This window comes from Budorcas taxicolor, chromosome 20 (assembly GCF_023091745.1).
Source record: "Budorcas taxicolor isolate Tak-1 chromosome 20, Takin1.1, whole genome shotgun sequence".
In the NCBI taxonomy this organism is placed as follows: domain Eukaryota; kingdom Metazoa; phylum Chordata; class Mammalia; order Artiodactyla; family Bovidae; genus Budorcas; species Budorcas taxicolor.
This window is the reverse complement of record NC_068929.1, coordinates 9,943,111-9,955,468: the sequence shown is the minus strand read 5'-3', so window position 1 is coordinate 9,955,468 and position 12,358 is coordinate 9,943,111. Positions and strand designations below refer to the sequence as shown.

Here is a 12,358-nt window from a genome sequence, read left to right as displayed (position 1 = left end):
AGCATCTTGAGGTTCTCCCAAAACCTACTCAACTCTCATTAGGTGGTTGGTCAGAGGAAGTGGATTAGATGTGGATTCCAAAATGCAGGACTTGGATGCAATCTCAAAAATGACAGAATGATGTCTGTTCATTTCCAAGGCAAAGCATTCAATATCACGGTAACCCAAGTCTATGCCTCGACCAGTAACGCTAAAGAAACTGAAGCTGAACGGTTCTATGAAGACCTACAAGACCTTCTAGAACTAACACCCCCAAAAGATGTCCTTTTCATTATAGGGGACTGGAATGCAAAAGGAGGAAGTCAAGAAATACCTGGAGTAAGAGGCAAATTTGGCCTTGCAGTACAGAATGAAGCAGGGCAAAGGCTAACAGAGATTTGCCAAGAGAATGCACTGGTCATAGCAAACACCCTCTTCCAACAACACAAGAGAAGACTCTACACATGGACATCACCAGATGGTCAATACCAAAATCAGACTGATTATATTCTTTGCAGCCAAAGATAGAGAAGCTCTATACAGTCAGCAAAAACAGGACTGAAAGCTGACTGTGGCTCAGATCATGAACTCCTTATTGCCAAATCCAGACTGAAATTGAAGAAAGTGGAGAAAACCAATAGACCATTCAGGTATGACCTAAATCAAATCCTTCATGATTGTACAGTGGAAGTGACAACTAGATTTAAGGGATTAGATCTGATAGACAGAGTGCCTGAAGAACTATGGACGAAGGTTCATGACATTGTATAGGAAGCAGGGATCAAGACCATCCCCAAGAAAAACAAAAGTAAAAAGGCAAAATGTTTGTCAGAGGAGGCCTTGCAAATAGCTGAGAAAAGAAGAGAAGTGAAAAGCAAAAGAGAAAAGGAAAGATATACCCATTTGAATGCAGAATTCCAAAGAATAGCAAGAGATAAGAAAGCCTTCCTCAGTGACCAGTGCAAAGAAACAGAGAAAAACAATAGAATGGGAAAGACTAGAAATCTCTTCAAGAAAATTAGAGATACCAAGGGAAATTTTCATGCAAAGATGAGCACAATAAAGGACAGAAATTGTATGGACCTAACAGAAGCAGAAGATAGTAAGAAGAGGTGGCAAGAATACACAGAAGAACTATACAAAAAAGATCTTCATGACCCAGATAATCATGATGGTGTGATCACTCACCTAGAGCCTGACATTCTGGAATGCAGAGTTAAGTGGGCCTTAGGAAGCATCACTATGAATAAAGCTAGTGGAGGTGATGGAATTCCAGTTGAGCTATTTCAAATCCTGAAAGAAGATGCTGTGAAAGTGCTGCACTCAATATGCCAACAAATTTAGAAAACTCAACCGTGACCACAGGACTGGAAAAGATCAGTTTTCATTTCAATCCCAAAGAAAGGCAATGCCAAAGAATGTTCAAACTACAGCACAATTGCACTCATCTCACACACTAGCAAAGTAATGCTCAAAATCCTCCAAGCCAGGCTTCAACAGTATGTAAACTGTGAACTTTCAGATGTTCAAGCTAGATTTACTATTATTTTTAAAATATATTGCTTATTTATTATATATTTTTTTAAATTAATTTATTTTAATTGGAGGCTAATTACTTTACAACATTGTGGTGGTTTTTGCCATACATTGACATGAATCAGCCATGGGTGTACGTGTGTTCTCCATCCTGAACCCCCTCCCACCACCCTCCCCATCCCATCCCCCAGGGTCATCCCGGTGCACCAGCCCTGAGCACCCTGTCTCATGCATTGAACCTGGACTGGCAATCTATTTCACATATGATAATATAGATGTTTCAGAGATAGTATACATGTTTTTGAGATAATATACATAATTCTCTCAAGTCATCCCACCCTTGCCTTCTCCCACAGAGTCCGAAAGTCTCTTCGTTACATCTGTGTCTCTTTTGCTGTCTCATACATAGGATAATCAGTACTATCTTTTTAAATTCCATATATATGCATTAATATACTGTATTGGTGTTTTTCCTTCTGACTTTCTTCACTCTGTATAATAGGCTCCAGTTTCATCCTCTTCATTAGAACTGATTCAAATGCATTCTTTTTAATAGCTGAGTAATATTCCATTGTATATATGTACCACAGCTTTCTTATCCATTCATCTGCTGATGGGCATCTAGGTTGTCAAGCTGAATTTAGAAAAGGCAGAGGGCCCAGAGTCAAATTGCCAACATCTGTTGGATCATTAAAAAAGCAAGAGAGTTCCAGAAAAACATCTACTTCTGCTTTATTGACTACGCCAAAGCCTTTGACTGTGTGGATCACAACAAACTATGGAAAATTCTTAAAGAGATGGAAATATCAGACCACCTGACCTGCCTCCTGAGAAATCTGTATGCAGGTCAAGAAGCAACAGTTAGAACTGGACATGGAACAACAGACTGGTTCCAAATTGGGAAAGGAGTACGTCAAGGTTGTATATCGTCACCCTGCTTATTTAACTTATATGCAGAGTACATCATGAGAAATGCTGGGCTGGATGAAGCACAAGCTGGAATCAAGATTGCCAGGAGAAATATCAATAACCTCAGATATGCAGATGACACCACATGAAATTAAAAAACGCTTGAAGACCCCACCACCCTTATGACAGAAAGAGAAGAAGAGCTAAAGAGCCTCTTGACGAAAGTGGAAGAGGACAGTGAAAAAGTTGGCTTAAAACTCAACATTCATGAGAGCAAAGCATCTGGTCCCATCACTTTGTGGCAAATAAATGGGGCAACAATGGAAACAGTGACAGATTTTATTTTGGGGGCTCCAAAATCACTGCAGATGGTGACTGCAGCTGTGAAATTAAAAGACCCTTGCTCCTTGGAAGTAAAGTTATGACCAGCCTAGACAACATATTAAAAAGCAGAGGCATTACTTTGCCAACAAAGTTTTGTCTAATCAAAGGTATGGTTTTTCCAGTAGTCATGTATGGATGTGAGAGTTGGACTATAAAGAAAGCTGAACACTGAAGAATTGGTGCTTTTGAACTGTGGTGTTGGAGTAGACTCTTGAAAGTCCATTGGACTGCAAGGAGATCCAACCAGTCCATCCTAAAGGAGATCGGTCCTGACTATTCACTGGAAGGACTGAAGTTGAAGCTGAAATTCCAATACTTTGGCCACCTGATGCGAAGAGCTGACTCATTTGAAAAGATCCTGATGCTGGGAAAGATTGAAGGCAGGAGGAGAAGAGGATGACAGAAGATGAGATGGTTGGATGGCATCACCGACTCAATGGACAGGGGTTTGAGTAAGCTCTGGGAGTTGGTGATGGACAGGGAATCCTGCAGTCCATGGGGTCGCAGAGTCAGACTTGACTGAGTGAATGAACTGAAGTGAACTGAACTGATCTCAATGCAGATAGGTTCCATGCCAAACCCAGACACTAAGGTATCTTCTAAACTTACCCCTTCTCCCTGATGCTAATGGTGTCACCATTCCCACGTCATGGGATTCCTGTATGTCTCCTGATCTAAGTTTATGCTACAAACATGTCTCACACACACACACACATACACACACACACACGCACACGCACACACATGCGCCCGCATAGATTCATTGATACATATGCACAATGATGAGGTTTTATTAAAAGCAACATCCATTTATCCAAGAATTCTGCTGATCACCTATTTAAGCTAAAGTGCAAGGGACTGGGTGGATGATCAAAATAGACACAGTGCCTACCCACAGGCACCTTACATTCTAGAGGGTAATTTAGACACAGTAATCGAATAACCAAAACCTAAAGGTAAAATGGCAACAGAGGTAAGTGCTAAAAAGCAAAGATAAGAGGCTGTAGGAAAAAATAAAAAGGAGGTCTGCCTTATTCATAGAGATAGGGAAGGATGACTTTCCTGGAGATATGACAAGTGAGGTGATCTGAAAGAAGCTTAGGAGCTAACCAGGTAAAGAAGGTGGATGGGAATATTTAAGACAAAAGAGTGGTCAGTGCAAAGGCCCTGTGGTCAGAGGAAGCATGGTAGGATCCAAGAACTGACCAAGGGCCTCTGTGGCTGAAGTTCAAAGAGCTATGGTGAAAGAAGTCAGCTAGAGGTTAGAAGGCATACGACTTTACATTCCCTGGAAAAACCACCGTGAAATCCCCAAATAAAACAGAAAGCACATTGATCAAGCAAAGCTAAGGTTACTAGACCTACTGCAATAAACGAGAGCACAACCTTGACAGGAGTTTCAGTGATATCCCGGAAGGTGGAGGTTTGGGCAGGCTATTTATAGAGTTTCAGGGCCCGGGTTTGATGGTGTTAAGGCTGATTTTACCAGGCAAAGAATTAGTTGGGATTAAGCAGAGTTTACAATGTGGGCTTGTTTATGCCTTGAATTCGTGAACATATTGGAAACAGGGTCTTATAGTGAGGCTTGTTGTTTGTCTTCCTATCTAAGTTATTTCACTTGGTTCACAGATTTCTCTTCCATCAGCAAATCTTTTTTTAGAGCACATAGCTAAGTTATCTATGCTGATGCTCAGTATTGCTTAAATGTGGACAGGAATGTTTGACCAAACTTAGTATTTTTTAATACAGGAAGAGCGAATTATGTTGCTTTCAATTCTGAGGTCTGATTTCACTGTAAGTGCAGTGGGAACTCACGAGTGGATTTTATACTCCCTCTGTCCTGCCGAATTTGCTGTGGGGTGATTGGTCACCATCACCATATCACCTGGCTGAATCACTCACTGCTTGTGGAATTCAGTGTTCTTATCTGTCCAGTGGGCCCAACAGGAAAAGATGACTCAGAAGGCTGTTGCAAAGTTGCTTGTTTTCTTGGGCACATGTCCTTCTGTGTTAGAAGTGGTTGAGTGTGGACACTCGAGCAAACCAGACCTGTCTTCCTTGCCCATCAGCTGCTCATCATTTCTGACCGTCTCCTCTCAACAGTTTCCTCAACTGCAAAGTGAGGATAATAACTTTATTAGGGTAATTCTGGGGATTAAACAAAATGGGCAAGTACATTTTTAGTATTGCCTGGCATGTGACCAGCATTAATTACTCTAGGGTTAATCACTATTGTTGCTTTCAAATCTAACCACAGAGCCAAGGTCTCCAGAAGCCCCTGTGTTCACTCCTGACCCTCTAAAGGGTCAATAATGTACGGAGAATTCTTGTCCCAAGTCACCGCTCTCAATCCGCTCTTATGTCTCTATTATTAATTTGATGTTTGGCCTACAGCAATGCCTTCTGTTTCCCATATCTAGGATTCGAATTATCTGTACTGTCCTCTGGGTCAAGGCTGTCAGCAACAGATTGCAGGGAGCAGGTTTGCTGCCATTTCTTCCCCCACCCAGCAAGAGCTTAAGAACTCAGATCACTCCAAAGGCAAGCCCTACGTGCCAGGCCTAGGCCCAGGTTGGCTGCTGCAAGCGCAGGAATGAGGCAGACAACGATTTCTTAGGGGGTCCTGGGTTTGGAGAAAAAGAGCCCAGATGTTACTCTTGGTTGGGATAAAGTGTTTACCAATAGATGGATGTATACAGTTCAGACTGAGAAGTGATTCATTCCACCCTGGGGCATTAAAGCAAGCTTCTCAGAGAAGCTGATGCCTGTACAAGGTTTATCAGATCTCACTCATGCATCATTATTATTTTTTATATAAGAAAAACATGCAAACAGAAAAAAAACAGAAACAGTTCCGAAATAGTTTAGAGTAAAAGTAGGTCTTCTTCTTTCCAATCCCTGAGTTTCCCTCTCAGAGGCCCCACCTTCTGTAGGGTCTGGAGTGGGTAGCTGTTTCCTTCTCTAGGAGATCTTCCTAACCCAGGGATTGAACCCATGTCTCCCACATTGCAGGCTGATTCTTTACCAGCTAAGCCACCAGGGAAGCTGTTGGTAGGATCTACCTGTGAATATCAGTACAGGCGTCACATAATAAACATCCCCACAGCATATTACACTGTTTTACTTGGGTAAGTAGCTTGAGGACCATGTTATATCAGGATGTGTTGATCTCCCTTATTGTTATGATTAATTGCTTATACATAATCAGTGCCTATTGACAGAATGGTTATCCCCCCTTTTTAATTTATATATATATTTTTGCTGCTATAACAAATAATTCCATGAATATCTCTGAGCACTTATGTGAGGAGTGCATAGGTAATACAGAACAATTTCCAGAAGTAGACTCTAAGTATATATGCATGTTAATTTTGCAAGTTGCCTTTCCAAGAGGATATAGCCACACGCGAGTCTTACCAAAGGGCCAGTGGGAGTTGAGCAGAACTTGGAGGATGGGCTCATCTAGAAGGTTTTCAGGTAGCACAGGAGGAGGGGGAAGGATGGGAGGGGTGAGGAGCCCAGGGAGGAAGGGCCTGGAGGCTGGGGGAGCTGGGTAGGTGGATGGAGCAGAGAGGAGTGGGATGAGTTTTCAGGGCAAAAGGCAGGAGTAAGACAAGCGGGCCGAGGAGACTGGGCCAGGCCAGGAGAACCCTGAGTATGGGGCAGTGCTGTTGGAATGTTCCTCGGAGACAACTGGGAAACTGATGGAGATTTTAGCAAAAGTAATATGATCATATTTACTTTTAAGAAAGATAATTTCAGCAGAGTGGATTAAGACCCAGACAGCCAATCGGGTGAGGGGATGTCATCATAATGCTGATGGAAAATGGTGAGACTTGAACTAAGGAAGAGATTTTGAGAGTCCAGAAGAGGGAATGTTTCTGAGAGGTGTTTAGAAAGCAGAATGGACAGTCTTAATTTGCCTAGTACTGGGACAGTTTAGGGTTGCACACAGGGCAGGAATGGAAGATGACAGTGTAGCCTAGTGCCTACAAGTGCCTAGTACTGAGTCTCTGGGCCAACTCGATTCGGGTCTCGGCAGCAGGAGCGATCACTAAGCAAAGAGGGCCTAGGGCAGTTGGCCAAGATGCTGAATATCAAAATCTTCAGCAGCTCCCACCAGGACCTATCCCAGAAGACTGCTGCCCTTCCTGGGCCTGGGGCTGGGCAAGGCGGTGACTATGAAATTCAGCAATCAGACCTGTGTGGAAATCGGTGAAAGAATGCGTGGAAAGGATCTACATTGTTCAGAGTGGCTGTGGTGAAATCAAGTTAACTGAATGGAACTTTTGATTATGAATAATGCCTGCTGAGATTGCTTCGGCCAGTTGGGTTACTATGGTCAGCCTGTGCTTCCCACTTAAGTCTGGAAGAATAAGAAGGATAAGAGCTGGGGTCCAATCTTAATTAGCCAAGCTTGTGGCAAAATGATCTCTGTAGTAGACAAGGGTCATAGTATCGCCAGGGACCTGCATGCTCCTCAAATTTTTGATAATCCAGTGGAAAATTTATTTGCAGAGTCAGCTGTCCTTAAATGGATAAGGGAGAAGATGTCTAAGTGGAGGAACTCCATGACTGTCTCATCTGATGCTGGAGGAGCTAAGAGAGCAACTTCTGTCTCAGACTGGTTGAATGTGGACTTGGCTTTGATTCACAGAGAATGGAGGAAGGCTGATGAAGTGGACTGAGTGGTTCTGGTGGGCGACGTGTGGCTCTCCTAGTGGATGACATGGCTGACACCTGTGGTTCAATCTGCCATGCAGCTGACAAACTTCTCTCCCCTGGAGTTGTGTTTATGCTGTGCTGACTCATGGAATCTTTTCTGTTCCAGCCATTTCTCACATTAACAATGCATGCTTTGAAGCAGTAGTAGTCACCAATACCATACCTCAGGAGGATAAGATGAAGCACTGCTTCAAAATATAGGCGATCCCTATCTCCATGATCCTTGCAGAAGCCATCAGGAGAATTCACAGTGGGGAATCTGTCTCCTATCTGTTCAGCCATATCCCTTTACAATAGAATAACTTCTGAGGATTAAAAAAATAAATAAATAAAGTGAACCCTGCCCCTTGTTTTCCTTTGGTATTTGATGAAAAATCCAGCAGAAGACCCAGCTTGTTTCTGCGTAGCTTTCTACATTCCATATCAGCTATATGAGCATTTCTCCTATTGAGTTGACCAAAAATTTTGTTTGGGTTGTTACATAACATGTTATGGGAAAACTTGAATGAACTCTTTGGCCAACCCAATACATTGGAGAAAGCTAGATTGAGATTAGCTTCTGGGATTTCTTACTTGCTTTGTCTCTTCCTGGCTTCTTTGATCCTGTGAGCCTTGCAGCTTTAACTACAGCTCAGCTGCTGCAAGATGTGAGACTTTGGAAAGCTTGTTGTAGGGTGTGTAAATGTGTTTGGGGAAGCTCAGTCTACTTTGCATGTGAATGCTTCAGCCCCCACACCCCAACATGAGACCAATTCTCTAAAGTCTGTACTCAATTAGAGCAAGAGCCTGGGGCAGCCTGAACCCAACTCTGGCTGCTAAATCCCTGTAAGGCTGGAGCAGCCTTATTTGGTCTGACCTTCTTTTCCTGGCCAAATATCTACTTGTTCCCAAGTGACCCCTGTGCCATAGTCTTCTGGAAAGCAAACTCAGTTTCTTCTCTATAATCTGGAACACTAACATGAAATTATTTCACTGTAGCTTAATCTTCCTTAGCTTACTACCACCATGGAGGTAGGTTTTAGGTGGTGCTGCAGTGCCTTTTGATTATTTAACTGTCTAATTATCATCTTCCTTCCTTGGATCTATTTGGCCTCTCAAATGATCTGAGATTTCTGTTTAAAAAAGTTGATGTTACTGTCTTGTAGAAGAAATTAATAAAGTTATCTGTCTGATTGTGAAGAAAAAAACGTCTAGTACTTTGAGATTCATTAACTCATCTGATTTTTTTAAGAAAACCTCTGAAATATTAAAAAAATTATTTTAATGTTTTATGTAAATCTGGTAACTTTTTTCACTAATAGTTAATTTGCCTAATCAGCCCGGAGTACAATGGGAGCAGACCAAGATGGAGTGAAGGTGGTGCAGTGGTCTCTGGAGTCTTGAGTGTGGCAATTCAGAAAGGATATCTAGTTCTCTTGGGGTGGGTAAAGACCATTAGGATGCCAAGATGGGGCTGAAGCATAAGCCATCACAGTTTTCTTGAGGGTTCACCAAAATTCCCCTCCCTCATGAGAAAGAAGAGTCATCAAAGGACTTTTCTGCAAGCCTTTCTCTGGCCACAACACGCAACTTGTGGAATCTTAGTTCCCTGACCAGGGATTGAACCTGGGTCCTCAGCAGTGAGAGCATGGAGTCTTAACCACTGGACCACCAGGGAATTACCTTTGTAAGCCTTTCAAAACACTTCACACCATTGATAATGATGTGAAGAGACCACCAAGAATAGTTTGGAATTATGCGCAGGCTTCTAGAGTCACTTTACAAGAAGAGGTTTAAAAAGACAAAGTGACTATAGACTCAGGAATCGAGACTAGTTCAGTAAACCATAAACAAGCACTTGGGAGATCTTGGAGACTTGGGAGATGAAGTGGGGTCTCTGTCCAGGAAGTTCTCAACCAAGATCCTTTGGAGCCAGTTGAAAGAGCGCTCATTAATCTGTTCCCAAAGTCTCCTGGCAATAACAAGAATGTCTGGGGGAAAGCCATCAACCCCCAGATGATCTAAGCAGGAGGTTCTGCTTTCAGAAATCACCATCCTGCAAGCATGTTTTCAGAAACTATTGGGTCCTTAGGGCTGTGTTGAGTGGTATCTGATTCTTGTACAACAATCATTTGACATTAATTCTCCAAATGAATGTCAGTGGACGTAAGGGTAGTGGGGCAATTCTAGGAATGACCTGGGGAGATTCCTTAAACAAATATAAAGAAAAGAGTCAGTTGTTGTGAGCTGGTGCCCATGACCTCTCTTTTGAACAACACCCCAGTGTAAATGAATCTGATGCAAGTCATTTGAGGACCCCACTGTGAGAAACACTGCTGTACTTGAAAGTCCTAGTAATTGGAGGCCGGCTAAATCTAACACTGTATAGTACCGGGTAGAACCTAGAGTCAAGATAGGTGAAACGAACAAGGAAGCCACCTCACAGCTGGTATTTATGGAGTCAAATCTGGGGAGTCAGACAGTCAGCTAATGAATTAGCCATGTGCAAGAGTTGGATCGGTTTTTCCTGGCGAAGTGTTGGCTTGGTCTGGGGAGGGGAGAAGGAGGTCACTGAATATGGAAACCAAGAAGGTCTTCATTTCATATCAAGCAGAACACCTAGTCTTTGCTGCAGCTAGTTCTGGATGCTGGGGACACAGTATGAATCCGATGTTGCCTCCAGGAGTTGGTAGTTGCTAGAAACAAGGGAAAAGAAGAGTGCTTTCTTGGCAAGGTTCTTATTTGTGAGCTCCAGCTCTCTAGAGTGGTGCAGCAGACAAATGATGCTTTGCCCTATTTTAAATTTTGAAGGAAAGACATTGACACTTGATATCTGTAGGGTACCCTGCAAACTAATAGCTCAAGGTAGATCCCAGTTGCAACCTTAGACTGTGCTATATCCCTTTTGACAATGCCATAACTTTGATTTTCAGCAGTTACTGTAATAAAAGACAAGGACAGCATGAAAATCAATGTGAAATAGGATATGAGGGTGGTGGTGTTTCATGCACTTTTCAAGGCTTGAGAAGGTGTGTGGTACCCAAGGGCCTCCCAGGTGGCTCAGTGGGTAGAGAATTCACCAACAATGCAGGAGATCCAGGTTTGAACCCTGGATTGAGAAGATCCCCTGGAGGAGGCCACGGCAACCCATTCCAGTACTTTTGCCTGGAGAATCCCATGGACAGAGGAGCCTGGTGGGCTATAGTCCACGGGGTCGAAAGAGTCAGAAACGACTGAAGAAACTAAGTCAGAATGCACGTGGGACTCAAGCTTCCCTTTGGAAGTATTTTGACTCTGTAAGAATGAACCCCCAAATGTTAGTTTTCTTTTGATTTACGCATACTATTTTTAAATGAATGTTAAATTGTTAGGACATAGATACTTATTAAATTTGTAGTTGGAACTAACTGCTTAACTAATAACTGGAGCTATTAGGTGTTTCCTTTCATTAGGGCACTGTGAAAAAATTACCTAGATGCTCAGACACTGTGAGCAGTTCCTAAGTCTAGGAACTTTTGGATTACTCTGTTCTTGCAAAATTTCATTCTTTTTAATCTAATTCTTGCCATAATGGTATTTGTGAGGTATTATTACTCATTCCCATTTACTTTAGAGAAAACTAAAGATAAGTGAAGATTAGTATCTCACAGCTAGTTAGTGCCAGAGGAGGAAAGAAATCTGAATCGGTCTGACAGAGTGTCCCTGTTCTTAGCCACTATACTTAGCACTCACATACTTAGGATGTCTAATTAGCCAGTGTACCCTCAGCATTAGGAAGGCTTAGTTTTACCGGATTACTAACAAGGCCACATTATTCTTTCATCCTATTAAGTCATAGCAGTGTCTCATCCTCCAGTCTGAAATCCCTTAATGTCTGGGCGGTGCAGCCCCATGAGTCAGACCACTGGCTCCTCTGCTGTGATCATGGACAGGAGCAGGGCCCTGAGGACCTGTGAGGGAATACGGCTCTAAATATGGTCCTGACCAGGCCCTTTGCCCAGGGACGGCGGAGCCTGGTGGGCTGCCGTCTATGGGGTTGCACAGAGTCGGACACGACTAAAGTGACTTTGCAGCAGCAGCAGCAGCAGGCCCTTTTCCAGGCATCGGGAGGTATTCTTCCTGAGGAATGAGGAACATTTGGAGAGAGTTCAGAAAGAAGCAGCCTCTCTGATCACAGGGTGGGAATCAAAGAAAATTACAGTGTTCAGAACCAGCTCATCATCCCCTCATGACATCAAGGAGAAGACAGGCCCAGGAGGGTTAAGACACTTACCTAAGGCCACACAGGGCATTGGTGGCAGACCCAACACTCTTGCATAAGCCATCACTTTAATTTTATTGAATCATAACTGATTTACACTGTCATGTTAACTTTTGTTGTACACTAAAGTGACTCAGTTATACATATATGTATATATACTTTTTCATATTCTTTTCCATTAAGGTTTATGACAGGATATTCCTTGTGCTATATTGTAAGACCTTGTTGTTTATCCATCTTATACATAATAGTTTGCATCTGCTAATCGCAAATTCTCAATCCCTCCCTCCCTCTTGACCACCACAAGTCTGTTCTGTATGTCTGTGAGTTTGTTTTTATTTTGCAAATAAGTTCATTTGTGTATTTTAGATTCCACATATAAATTATGTATTAAATTTTTCTTTGACTTCACTTAGTATGATAATTTCTAGGTCCATCATGCTGCTACAAATGGCATTCTTTCATTCTTTTTTTATGTTTGAGTAATATCCTATTGTGTATATGTCACATCCTTTTTATCCATTCTTCTGTCAATGGACATTTAGGTTGTGTGCACGTCTTGACTATTGTAGATAGTGATAAGCC

At 42.4% G+C, this 12,358-nt stretch overlaps 1 non-coding gene and 1 pseudogene across 1 annotated transcript; one reads left to right on the top strand and one right to left on the bottom strand.

Annotated features, from left to right (window-relative positions):
• Positions 1-6,895: 6,895 nt before the first annotated feature.
• Positions 6,896-7,830, top strand: LOC128066270 (ribose-phosphate pyrophosphokinase 1-like; annotated as a pseudogene).
• Positions 7,831-9,117: 1,287 nt separating this feature from the next.
• On the bottom strand, positions 9,118-9,190 carry TRNAE-CUC (transfer RNA glutamic acid (anticodon CUC)). The gene has a single exon. It is a non-coding gene; the product is annotated as a tRNA-Glu (tRNA).
• Between the last annotated feature and the right edge of the window lie 3,168 nt (positions 9,191-12,358).